The 13,646-nt window shown below is 46.4% G+C and overlaps 1 protein-coding gene across 1 annotated transcript in view; it reads right to left on the bottom strand.

Moving 5' to 3' along the window:
- IGF1R (insulin like growth factor 1 receptor) overlaps positions 1 to 13,646 on the bottom strand; it is a 300,773-nt gene that overhangs the window by 246,970 nt on the left and 40,157 nt on the right. The gene's annotated exons all lie outside the window — the stretch shown is intronic.

The following is a 13,646-nucleotide window of genomic DNA, read 5'->3' on the forward strand; positions in this document are numbered from 1 at the left end:
CAAGGCTGCAGGCTCCAGAGCTGCCAGCCGCTCACCCCCCACCCCTTCCGCAGAGCACCAGTGCCCAAAGTCTGAACAAACAGCTCAGCAGCCACATAACAACTTCCTACCGCATCGAGCCTCAAGGACACCAAGCAGCAGTTGATATTGGAGAACAGTCACCCTGACCTAGAAAGTAGGGACACAAAGAAGCACATTCCCACATTTCTTGCTACCATCTGATGCGGGCCAGGTGGCCTTGTGTTCTTCCCTAATACTGCGTGAATGTAGATACAAAGGCTAACTTAACAGAAAGGCAAGAATGCATGGTTTCTATGAATAAAAGGGATATGCAATCCCAACTCTAATATTTTATGAATCAAGAATCAAGAAAGCAGGCTTCCCATAGGAAGGTTAGGCAACAGAATAGCCAAAAGACAGTAAAACTCATCCATGTCTCAACGTCCAAAGATAATCACTGTTAACAGTTCCTATGCCAGTGATCCTCTCTCTGTAAGGAATTTGATTAAGGTAAAGGAAATCAGGCAATAATATCACGTTTTCAAATACACTTCAATCACTTAATATGAACATTTCACCAAATCAATAAATGTCCTTCTACGTTATCACTTTAAGGAGATACTGATTCTAGGCTGTGAATATGCACCATGAGTTCTTTTATTTTTTAAAAAACCAATCCCGTATTGTTGGATATTTAGGTTATCTCCAATTTTTCTCATCATAAGGAACATTCCAGGGAACATTCTCGGCAGAGATCCAAGACTCTTTTCTTGAGATAAGTCCCTAGAAGTAGAATTGCTGGACCAAGGCATCTGCAGATTTGAAATGCTTTTGATAGAACAGCCTTGATATTGGAAACTTTTATTTTTAAAATTCTAAACACATACACACACACACACACACACACACACACACACACACACACCTTGGTTAGTACCCTTTCTTAGGCTTTAATAATCACAAACCTTCCATTAAAGCTTCTCAGATAGAGTCAAGTTTTCTGACTAGTGTAATTCATTAGTTTTTGGAGCACTCAACACATATGATGCTGTAGGAAGTGCAAAGAAGTGGTACCTGCCCTCTGAAGAGGCTCACGGCGAATGCCAAGAGCTAAGACCCATGACAAACAACTGTCGTATGTGGCAGAAGCTGGTCAGTGGTGTGTAGAGTGCAAGTCCACTCTAGATGTGAACCGAACTGGGCAGGACAGACAGCCTTGGAGCTACCCACAGAGAGGAGGCCCTTTCTGTGGCAGGGCTGAGGAAAGCCCTTGCATGCCCTGACTCCTAGAGGATGGGTAGGACTTAAAACTGGGTATTAACATTCCAGAGGCCAGAGAAAAGGGAAAGCATATACACTCAAGGGACAGCAACACTGATGGCCAGGGATGTAGAGAATAAACGAGTTTGGTAGAGTCCAAGTCACAAAAGGTCACACATGGGGATGGAAACTTTCGTCTCAGGAATGAGGCCCCTCTCAAGACTCTCGAGTGGGAGAGAAGCCCAAGGGAGACCTTTTTTTGGAGGATTAATCTGTGGTCAAGTGCAAGACAGAATCAAAGTGGAGCAGCTGAGGGAAAAGGGAAGACCAGTCCAGTGGGGGACAGAACCATAGACAGGAACTGGACAGAGAATGGCAGTCAGGGGGTGGGGTCCAGGGGACCCAAGAGCAGAGAAGCAGTCAAAGCTTGAGAACCTACAACCTGAAACCTCATTTGGTCCACTTCCCCTCTTTTGCTGATGAGCAAAGGAAGCCTCTACAACAAAGAAGAAGATGGGAGAAACCAGGGCCCTGAGAACATCCCATGCTGGAAAAAGGCTGTGAGGGAAGCTTTGTTTCATTCTGTCTCATCTCACGTGATCCTCTCAATAGTACTTCACACTCCGTAATATCATCACCCCTTTGCACAGGTGACGTATGTAAGATGCTGGCCCCTTCACAGCAAAGCTTGACACGTGGTTTCTGGATAGTCCCAGCTCCTAGTATTCTCACCAACTGGTTACCCCCAAACTCCTCCAGCTAAACTTCTGTCCCAGTCATGGTACCAAACAACTCTTTGCAAAGCCCCTGATGACATTATCAAAGCCAATAACAATTCCCTGTCCTATTCTTACTTGATCCTTCCAGTTATCTGACATTGCCTCCTTCTTGAGGCCTCTCTGACTCCACACACCCGCTCACCACCCTCAGGTCCTACCTCACCTCTAAATGCTGGCCTCTGGCCTCAGCCTCCCCCCTCTCTGTCCTCTCACATGGACAGCTGGCTTCCTGTGCCACCCATACACTAGATGATTGTCAAATGCATGCCAGTGGCAGCTCCAGAGTCGCATGTCCATCTGCCTACTCAACATCTCCATTTAGGTGTCCGATAACACATTCCCTTCCTCCGACAAAATCTGCCTCCTGCACTCTCCTATCTGGGTCAGTGACACCCCGTTTTCTGAATTGCTCGTGTCCAAAATCAAGGGCTCATTCCTGATTCCTCTCTCTCCCTTTACACTGTACAGATCCCATCCTCTTGGGCATTATGCTAACTGCCATGTCAGACGGAGAGACAAACGTTTTGTGTTCTCACATATACACAGAATCTTAAAAAAAGTCAAATTCACAGAAACGGAGTTAGAATGGTCGGTGTCAGGGGCTGGGAGTTGGGGGAAGTGGGGAGGTGTTGGTCAAACGGTACAAAGTCCTCGCTCTAAGATAAAGAAGACCTGGGGAGCTAAGGCACAGCTCGGTGACTGGAACTGACAACACTGTATTCCTGGAAGTTGTTAGGGGAGTAGATCGTAAATGTTATCTAGACACACACACACATTGTACACACAAATTATACTTATGTAAGAGGATGTGGAGGTGTTAACTAACTTTATCATGGTAATCATTCTGTAATACATACACGTATCCAATCAGTACACTGTGCCCTTAAACTGATGTGTATTAATGTCAATAATATCTCAAAAAAAAAGCTGAAAAAACAAAACAAACAAACAAAAAACAACAGTCCTCTTGGCTCCAGCTTCCAAGCCTGTGGGAAGCTGGGATGTTCTTCCCACCATTACACCCCACCTCTTCTGTACACTGTTTCTCAATGGCCCCATTCACTCCCCTCCCCCCACCCCCACCCCACCCAGGGCATGTCTGCCCTCCTCTGGCCTTCTTCTCATCCCAGGGTCTCCCCCACTGATCTGTCCCACTAGTGTCAGCTCCAGGAGGACAGAAGATTATTTTCTATTTCACCCACCACGACACCCCCAGTGCCTGAAGCAGTCCTTGATGTATGGTGGGCACACCATTAATTCACACGTAGAATGAATGGATTTCACTACATCTGTCCGTCTCCACTGCTCTAGCCCTGGTCTGAGCCACTGTCATCTCCAGCCTCATCTACACCTTCCCCACCATCCCGTCTCTGTCCCTGTCTACTTCTATCTCAGCTGCCAGTATGTTCTTGCTTAGCACACTATAGCTGCCAAGCGCCTTCCTTCCTTATCCCCTGTCTGAAGTGTGTCCCCTGTCACATGGACAGCCCTCCACTCTCGTCCTGTCATCTCATCAGAGCTTTGCCCCAACACCCTAGCTTTGAGAATCCCCCCCCTAACTCTCTCCCCCCACCTCATTTCCCTATTTCACTATTTTTACAGCACTTTTCATGTCTGAAAAGTGTCAGGCCCTGAAAGGATGTATTTAGCTGAGTGATCACTGTCTATTACCCTCATGGAAATGAGAGGCTCTGTACAGTTTTCTGCCTGTCTCCCATGCCTAACATCCAGCATAACGTACACGTCTGACATCCAGCAGCTTCGTAAAGATGTGCTGCCTGGCTGGGGGCCAAGGTGAGCCTAAGGTGGGATGGGGAGAACAAAGCATCTATCAGATAGGTGCCACTAGAATTCTCTCAAAATCAAGAAATGTCACCCAATGATAGTTTCAGGTCAGTGACTCAATACGCAAGTCTTCTTTGCTTTTGAACTATTCATTTTTTCCTAGGCCCGCCTAAAATTTTACATTCCTTCTATGCCATTATAAACTAAGCGTATTAGTTTACTCTGAAATGATAAACAGAAGTTTTTAGAGAGGAGTACTTGGATGCGGTCTGGTTTTGCATTCAGCATGTGTTTGATCCTATTATAAGGTGTTAGGCAGCAATTAGTTTGCTATCATTTCCTGCAGACCAGAAAGCTCGGGACCCAGTGAAAGAGCATGAAGCCTCATAACCAAAGTCTGCCAAAAGTTTATACTGCGATCAAAGACACTGGGAAAGAATCGGCTTTGCCGTGTAGACCACTCAGTTAATGAGCCATGATACAGAGCTGATATGGACAGATTCTTCAAATGAAAGAACTGTTTCCACACTGGACACTTTTCCCCAATTTATAGAAGAAAAGAAAAGGGGGGAAAAAAAACAAGGAAGAAACTAACCACTTATTCCTGAAGAGAAGACAAGCCCAAGCCACAAAGTGCGAGGCAGGACCCGGCTACTGGGTGTTTTGGATTCCAGGAGCGACACTGTTCGCCTTTGGGGTATTTTGTGATAGGAACAGAAAAAGGAAAACCCAGCTGGGCCAGGAATGATAACACAGTGTCCAGAAGGCACAAGCCACAAACAGGAAAAGAGAATGCAGCATACTTCATTGGGGCCGTGAAATAATACAAGCATTAAGGGAGTCAATATTCCACACAGCACACTAAGGAGAGACAGACACACCCTTGCTACTACTCACTGATGATTAAAAGGAAATTGCAAAACACCGTTTCTCCCTTTTCAAAGCAGCAGATATCAAAAAAACACACACAAAAAAAAAACACAAAAAAAACACAAAAAAACAACTCGACTTTACGAAAGGCATTGGAATGTGAGCTCTCAGGCTGGCCCCATAAAGAATAATCAAAGCTTATGGAAGTGAAAGCAAACAGGAAGCAGAGGGAAAGAACACTGTGGAAGGTAGGGGCAGCATGAACAGACCGCCAAGGCAGGAGCAGAGGGCACGGGAAGGGATGAGGAGGGGAGAGGCAGGGGTGGTCTGGTACCCCAGGCCAGGACCCTTTGGAGGGAGGCAGGCAAGCAGACAGGCAGGCGAGGACCTGGGGGGGTAGAAATCACTTCCCCCAAACTAAAATTTTAAATTAAGTCTTTTAGTTGAAAGAATACTGCTCCCCCAAAATTTCCTATGTATTTTTAAAACATCAAAGGGTAGAATTTCTGCTCTAGGGACCTAAGGGAACAACATAAACAAACGATACATATTCGGGAAACAAATCCCTAAGAACTGCTAATATAAGAAGGGTTAATAAAAAGCATCTGCCTGAGAAACCCCCCCCCCAAAAAAAAAAGCTATGAATCTAAGTATGTGAAAGAGAGGAGGAAATCAATGACCGCTTTGGCATGCTCTATGCGAAACACAATCTTGTGTCCTAGAAAAAGAAAAATGGGATGACTTAGGTCTGAGTCCCAAGTTCCATTTACCGGCTCCTACCCTCAAGGGGGCACATACCCTTCCTCAGCCTCATTTTCTTCACCTGCAAAATGGGCTGTTCATACCTACCCGAAGGAAGAGGTCATAAAGATCAGATAGGGCTTTCATGTTCCTGTGGCTGGCAAGGGGCTTTAGGCCATGTTACTACATAAATAAACATGAATAAAAAAACATACACACGCCCCCGTTTTGTTGCCCCAATCTAAAGATGAACAACAAAGGGGAAAATGAACAAATCTGTTGATTAGCCTTCTGACACCAATTCCATTAAAGATGATCAGAGGTAGTTACCTAATTAAAATGTTTTCAACTCTGATCAACTCTTCTTTAAAAATATGGGGCAGTCTTAGCTTGCAGGATTGGAAATAAAAGACATTGGGAAGCATAATTAGCCTCATTTTACTACAGGTCCACAGGCAGATAATGAGTAAAATGGTCGTCAACCAGCTGTCATGTCTGGTTCTGGTGGTAAAAGCCCAACATAACAACCCCCCCCCTTTTTTTTTTCTTTTCAGACAGTGGCCCTCTATACAAGTTCTTTATGTCCCTTAAAATGGGTTCTTTGGAATCAATAACTTAGTACTATAAAAACTCTAGAGGCACCTGGGTGGCTCAGTCAGTTAAGTATCTGACTCTTGATTTCAGCTCAGGTCATGATCTCAGGGTTTGTGGGTTCAAGCCCCACATCAGGTTCTGTGCTGACAGTGCGGAGCCTGCTTGGGATTCTTTCTCTTACCCCCTCTCTCTGCCCCTCCCTTGCTCTCTGTCTCTCTCAAAATAAATAAATAAACTTAAAAAAAAAATCTCTAGACTCTGTGAAAGTCACACTGATGTTAAGAGGCTAGGAGGGCATTCATGTCTAACTGAATTTTGTACAAAGGGGCCGAACAACCACCTCTCCAGCCAGTGGCAAGTTAAATGAACTAAAACTTTTAATAGGTCAGTGAACAGGGCTGCAGGACCACAAAGAAGGGGACCCATGACTCCCCACCTCTGGGGAGGTCTGGAAGCCATCTCCGAGGAGGGGATCCCTGAAGATGGTCTGAAGAATGAGCAGGGTCTTGCCAGGAAAGGCAGGGGGCCAGGGCACCAGTCAGAGGGGGGTGCACACACATGGAGGTGCCTGGGAACCCCCAGGAGTAGAGCCTGTGGACAGAGAAACAAAAGCAACTGCAGGACAGAAGCTAGAAAGCAGTCTGAGATGAGCCGTTACGAGGTCAACTTGGTTTTGCAGGTAAGAACAGCCTTCAAAACCCTGAGCGTTCATCACAACCACCTGGTGGGCTTGTTAACACACAGACACAGGGACCCAAGAATTTGCATGTCTAATAAGTGCCCAGTGGTGCTGAGCCTGCTGGCCTGGGCACCACCCTGCGAGAACCACTGCCCTAGAAAGTAATCCTGTAACCCCCCTCGTGCGTCACTACCCTCCCCACCCACTCACACATGCAATGTGGCACACGTAAAACTTGTGCACCTGCATTTCTTAATTTGATCTTCACTCTACCAGAAAATCCCCAAGCAACCCATAGAAACTGCACGAAGCACAGCAAAGCAGAAGGAAAATCAGGTGGAGACAGAGTGTCCTTAGCACCTCACGGTCCACCCGCGGCTGCTGAATCTGCAGCGCCTACTCTGGCTTGTCTCAGCACACCCTCCATGTGCTCAGGAAAGGGGTGGCATGGGTCTCTTTCCACCCACTCCCTCCCAGACTTCAACGAACCAAAAAACCAGAAAGGGAGGTGGGGTGGGGGAGGAGAAACAATGTTATGATAATAAACACTGTGGATACTCCAAAGTTTGTTATAGTAGAATTTTCTGTGTAAGTGTAAACAGACACAATTCATGTTAAGCCTTTTTATCTTCATGCCTCAAAGAGAATGTGTTTACACTGTATATGTACATTGATATCTTACACACGGCAAGCAGTCCTCACAACCTGACACATTCAATAACTACCCACAATCACAAGAATGTAAGGGATTGCATCGCGCAGGTGGCTTTCGGAACAGAAATTAAAAATTAAGTGTAATTTTCAACATGCAAATTGTCCTCCACTGCCCCACAGAAGAGCCATCTCTGTCATACATATAAACATAATCTAAAAACCCATTCACACATAAGACATAGCCCTGAAGGCTCTGAACATTAACAGAGTGCGCTGGGCAAAGAATTCACAAAGCAGGCTGAGATGTTTACATCCTGCCTCTCTGATGAAGAAATGGAAACTTCACTGGGAAGTACTTCAAAGATTGGAGGGAACATAAGCCCCAGTGTCCCCATCACATAAAGCATCTGGAGCCACACAGGCTGGTGCAGAAAGCTGTATTTGCTCGAACAGAGGAACAACACCTATTTTCCTGGGTCTTCATGAGAACAACTTTGCTGCCTTGATGGTGACTCCAAACTCTTTTCTAATCTGAAAATATCAAAAGTCCAATATTCCAAGTCCTTATATTTTAAAACTTTAAAAAAAAATTTTATTTATTTGAGTGAGAGAGAGCGAGAGAGAGAGAAAAGACAAGTGGGGGAGGGGCAGAGAGAGCAAGGAAGAGAGAATCCCAAGCAGGCTCTGCACTGTTAGCACAGAACCCAATATGGGGCTCAAACTCATAAACCATGAGATTATGACCTGAGCTGAAGTCACAATTAACCAACTGAGCCACTCTGGTGCCCCCAAGTCCATATATATTTTTTTTTTCAATTATTTTATGCTTATTTTTGAGAGAGACAGAGACAGAGCATGAGCAAGGGAGGGCAGAGAGAGAGGGAGACACAGAATCAGAAGCAGGCTCCAGGCTCTGAGCTGTCAGAAGAGCGCCAACACGGGGCTCGAACTCACAGACCGTGAGATCATGACCTGAGCCAAAGTCGGACACTTAACTGACTGAACCACCCAGTGCCCCTATATCTATCTATCTATCTATCTATCTATCTATCTATCTATCTCTGTATCTATCTCTATAGATATTCACATATCTCTATAGATATTCACATATATTCATATGTAGATATCTCTATAGATATAGAGATATCTATATAGAGATAAACATTAAAATATCTATCTCTATCTCTAAATATCTATCTCTATATAGATATATCTATATCTATCTAGCTCTATCTCTATATAGCTATCTCTAGATCTATCTCTATCTCTATAGAGATAGAGATAGATATTTTATAGATATCTCTATAGATATAGATATAAAGATATCTATATAGAGATAAATAAACATTAAAATATCTCTATCTCTATAGATATCTATCCATATCTATATCTTGATATCTATATCTCTATAGATATCTAGATCTAGATATAGAGGTAGATATAGATATCTATATCTAGATCTAGATCTAGATATCTGTATCTAGATATAGATATAGATATCTATACCTACCTCTATCTCGAGATCTCTAGATCTATATAGAGATAGATCTCTATAGATAGATCTAGAGATATCTATATAGAGATAGATATAGATAGGTCTATCTATATCTATCTCTATAGACATAGATATATATAGATATAGAGATATTTTAATGTTTATTTATTTTTGAGAGAGAGAGAGAGAGAGAGAGAGAGATGGTGTGTATGCACAAGGTGGGGGAGAGACAGAGAGAGAGGGAGACAGAGAATCTGAAGCAGGCTCCGGGCTCTGAGCTGTCAGCACAGAGCCCCATGCGGGGCTCAAACCCACGAACCATGAGATCATGACCCAAGCCGAAGTCAAACACAACCAACTGAGCCACCCAGGCACTCCAAGTCCCTATATTTTAAAAGCACCTTTGTAAGAGCCCAAATCGTCTGTAACTATTCCCAGTCCCAATGGCTGGTTGCCTTTTTGATGAAGCGGCACCCAAGGACTAGACTCCCTTGGGTATGCCCACCCACTACCCCCCACTCAACCGCTCATGGGACCTTGGGGGATATGCATCAGGCTTCACTGCCCGACCTCCCTGGGGCAGCCTCCTCAACACAGGAGCTGCAGCCTGACCTGGAAAATATGTGCTCCTTCTGCCTCCTTTTCCCTTCTCTCTTGACTTTGGATTTTCTGCTCAGAACCAGGCTAACCTTCCAAATAAAAGTCGGCCCTGTGGCCCCCATCCTATCTCACGGGCTTTTATAGAACGTGTTACATCACTCCAGTTCACATCCTCATTTCAAAAATATTTTCCAATGTTCCAGTTACCTCAAGTGACCTGTACTGTTTCAATTAGGCAGTTATCTCGGCAAGCTGATTATGGGTGTACAAACCCCCCTCAACAGCTCCCTCTGTGCCGTGGTGCACTTCCTCATGGATATGGTGCTGAAGGTCAGTCTCTTCAACTGTTGAGGCTTTTCACCTGATTTGGGGGCTTTGTCAGAGGGGAAGGGACCACCTGCCACTTGGCCTGAGGTCAGCCACTTCATCAGGTTTGGGACTAAGTTTATTTTTTCTTCCAACAAATACTAATAAGATGCCTACCGTGTGCTAATACGTAACGTTCCAGGTACCCAGAAGTCAGCGGTGAACAGAATCGACACATTCCTGCCTTCGTGGAGCGGCCGGTCCCACTGAGCCCTAAAACCGTCCCAGTCCAAGTTCTCCAGGGCAGGCTCCCAGGCTCACCCACGGCCGCCCTAACAAAGGGCACTGTGGGGTTGATGCGCTCAGACAGATGCCCCTGCTGGACACCCACGGAGTCAGCTCACACCTACTACAAAGAGCCATCACACAAAACATGAGAGGATGCTGGGTCTCCAATGCCCAGACAGTCATCCTGGGACAAACGAGCCTAACTGAGGGCCACACACAGCAGGGGCTGCTGATGGCAGCACGGACCTCCTGGAGCTGGGGTGGCAGGGATTTAAGCAGGTGAGAAGAAAGGGAGGGAGAGGTCTGAAGGAAAGCAGGAAGAGGCAAGGCATGCCAGAGAAGGGCAAAGAAAGGCCTGGAACAGAAGGCACTAAAGAAGCCAAGAAGAAAACCCCAGCCGGATGTGTCACCTCAGAACTCTCAAAGCAACAGGAAGGCCACGGACGGGGTGCCTGGGTGGCTCAGTCAGTTAAGCGTCCTACTTCAGCTCAGGTCATGATCTCACAGTCTGTGGGTTTGAGCCCTACATCGGGCTCTGTGCTGACAGCTCCGAGCCTGGAGCCTGCTTCAGATTCTGCATCTCCCTCTCTCTCTGGCCCTCCCCCACTTGCTGTCTTTCCCTCTCCCTCCCTCCCTCCCTCTCTCTCTCTCTCTCTCTCTCAAAAATAAATAAGCATTAAAAAAAAAAAAAAAAGGAAGGTAATTCTGACACAGGCTGCATGGGGATGAACCTTGAGGACATTCGGCTGAGTGAAATTAGCCAGTCACAAAGGTACAAATACTGTGCAATTCCACTACACACAGTAGTCAAATTCACAGAGACGGAGAGCAGAATGGTGCTTGCAGGGCAGGGGGAAGGGGCATGGGGAGGGGTAGTTTAGTGGGTGCGGGGTTTCATGGTTTCAAGATGAAGAGAGTTCCGGAGGTGAGCTGTACAACGATGTGAATGTACTTAACGTGACGGTACACTTAAGCATGGCTAAGACGCCAAATTTTATGTTAAGTGTATTTTGCCACAATTTTTTAAGTATAAACGTTCACTGCATTTTATTCTGCCCCTCATGTGGGTCACAGAGGTGTAAAAAGGACAGCTAAAGGCAGGCCATGTAGCCCATCCAGCAGCAAGGACCACAAAGAGCCCAGCAGGCAGGAAAACAGGCTCAGAGATGGGCTGGGCACTGAGAATGATGGCCCAGGCCAGGCATGGCTGTGGGGCTGAACTCAGCACAGCCAGAGACCTTGGGGCACAAACAGCGGGGCCTCAGGAAGAGTCAGGTGCAGACTCCCCGGGGAAATGGGCGCTGAGCATCCGAGGCAGGTGTAAGTGGTCCCATCGACAGGCGCCTGCCTGCACGCACCTCTCTAGGGAGTGGGCAGAAACAAGCCACCGCCCTCTGCCACGGAGCCCGTGGCTGACCCTCCCTATCTGCTAGGACCCATCGGCAGAATGCTCACTCCATTGCATCAGTTTTCTAACTTTGCCTGTGGCAGTTCACGTCTTACAGCCGGGTACATCTGTAGCTCCACGCAGCTCTGGCCTTCGGACAATGTGGCAGAGTAAGCCTGAGAAGGAGAATCACACTCCAGCCTGTCCTGTCCTCCCCACCCCCATACACAATCTCCTGCCATCCCTTAGGCCTTCACGCCCACTCCTGCAAAGGCCTTTGTACCTTCTATCACGTCTGTGTTTATTATTCTGCTCTAACACCTCCAGAGAGGTATTTTTTCCACTCTGTGCTTAGCCAAGCATCTGGAGGCCGACACATCCCTGACTCCTTCACTGAGGCATGCTGCACTTTTTACCAAGACCAGGTACCCTCTGCAGTGGGGATTTCTTCATCCACCCCATGGGGGTGTCCACCCACCAGCCTGGACAGCGGCCCGTGGAAGCCACGCTCGGTGTCCTGGCAGGAGAGGGTGTCCTAAACCAGTGCCCTTCAAGACCCTGGCTCCCCAAAAAGATCAGTCGAACATCTTTCACTCAATCCCACTCTGCTGCAGATAACAGCCCGAAACCCAGGTGACCCGGTCGTAACACTCCCCGCTCCACTCCAGCAGTATTATCAACCAAAGGCAGAATGAAAGAAACGTACTGCAGCAGAGTGAAGCCATGGGTCATAAGCCTTAAACCATCACACGCCACAATGACTGGGATTTGGGGATTTTTCTTCTTCTTAGCATGAGGATTTTTTTAATTGGTAGATTGTGGGGACACTAGACTTTATCTACAGTGCCTTGTTAAAATCTCATCATATCCTTGCTGAGCTACATTTGAACAGCTGGGTGAATGTGCAGTTCACCCTCCAATGTGCTGATTAATGAATGGCCCAAGGAAGGTCTCTGGTGGAAGGCCACAGGGCTCTTTCTGAGTCCTGTATGTTTCAACATTTTTATCAATTACTTGAACGACAGCACAGATCAAATGTTTATCCAATTCAAGGATGCCAAGTTTCCAGGGGAGATGGCAAATACATTGGATAACAGAGTCAAGAGCTAAAAAGATCAACAGATTGGAATTGCAATCGAGAGGAAATAATGTTATTTGGACACTTGGGTGCAAAAAAAAGAAATGCACAAATGTAGGAGGTGTGAAAAAGACTTAGGAGATTTAATTGGATATAATTTCTGCATGTGATGATGGGGTGTTGCGGCTGCCAAAAAAAAAAAAAAGTCAGGTGGTCTTAGACCGTATTAGGGGAGAGTGAGTACAGTAAGGGGCCAGAGGAGAGCCCCCTCAAACTGGGTTTCTGTTTCCACCGTTTAAAAGAGATGAGACTAAATGGGAGGACATCCATGTGACAGCCCGGGAGGGGCAAGGACCAGAAATCCCTCTCACGGGGGATGGGAACACAGAAGTCGGACCAGCACAGAGGGGAAGATTCAGGCTGCATCTGAGAACACGAAGTAGGATTTACTTGAAGTCAGGCAGGGCTGCCTAAGGAGGTAATAAAGATTTCTGTGGGCACCTCACAAGCCTGATTGCATTTACTGCTGATAACTCTGTGGGTGTGTTATTCACCCTGTTTACAGCTGAGGACACAATGACTAAACAACAAAATGACCCACTGGGATCACTCTGTTATGGGGGGGGGGGGGGCAGAGCTGGGGCTTAAATCTGAATTTCCTCCCACCAACCTGGAGCAGAAAATTCCTCTTCCGATGTACGGCCAGGCAGCAAGGATGCTACAGCCAGGTGCTTATGTGTGGGAGAGGGGCTCTCCAACACACGGTATACCCCAGGTGCCATCTGACCATTGTGGGCACTTCCTTAAGGGCTCTCAGGGTAAGCAGACACTTGTGCCAAGCCCAAAGAGCCCTGACCCCTGAAAGAAAGAAAGAAAGAAAGAAAGAAAGAAAGAAAGAAAGAAAGAAAGAACGAACGAAAGAAAACCTATAAAGAGCCTTACAGGTATCTCCACCCATATGTAAAGGGACAAGACATTGAGGGGGTTAACTTCTCATTTCTGACCGCATGTTCCATCGAAAAAGCATATACCGTCACCGTAAGCTAACTCCACTGCAGAACGTCAAATTCTTTTTGTTGTTGTTCACACACCATGGTGGGGGCAGGGGGACAGACAAGAAACACAGTCTC

The sequence above is a fragment of the Panthera leo genome, chromosome B3, assembly GCF_018350215.1.
Source record: "Panthera leo isolate Ple1 chromosome B3, P.leo_Ple1_pat1.1, whole genome shotgun sequence".
NCBI lineage: Eukaryota > Metazoa > Chordata > Mammalia > Carnivora > Felidae > Panthera > Panthera leo.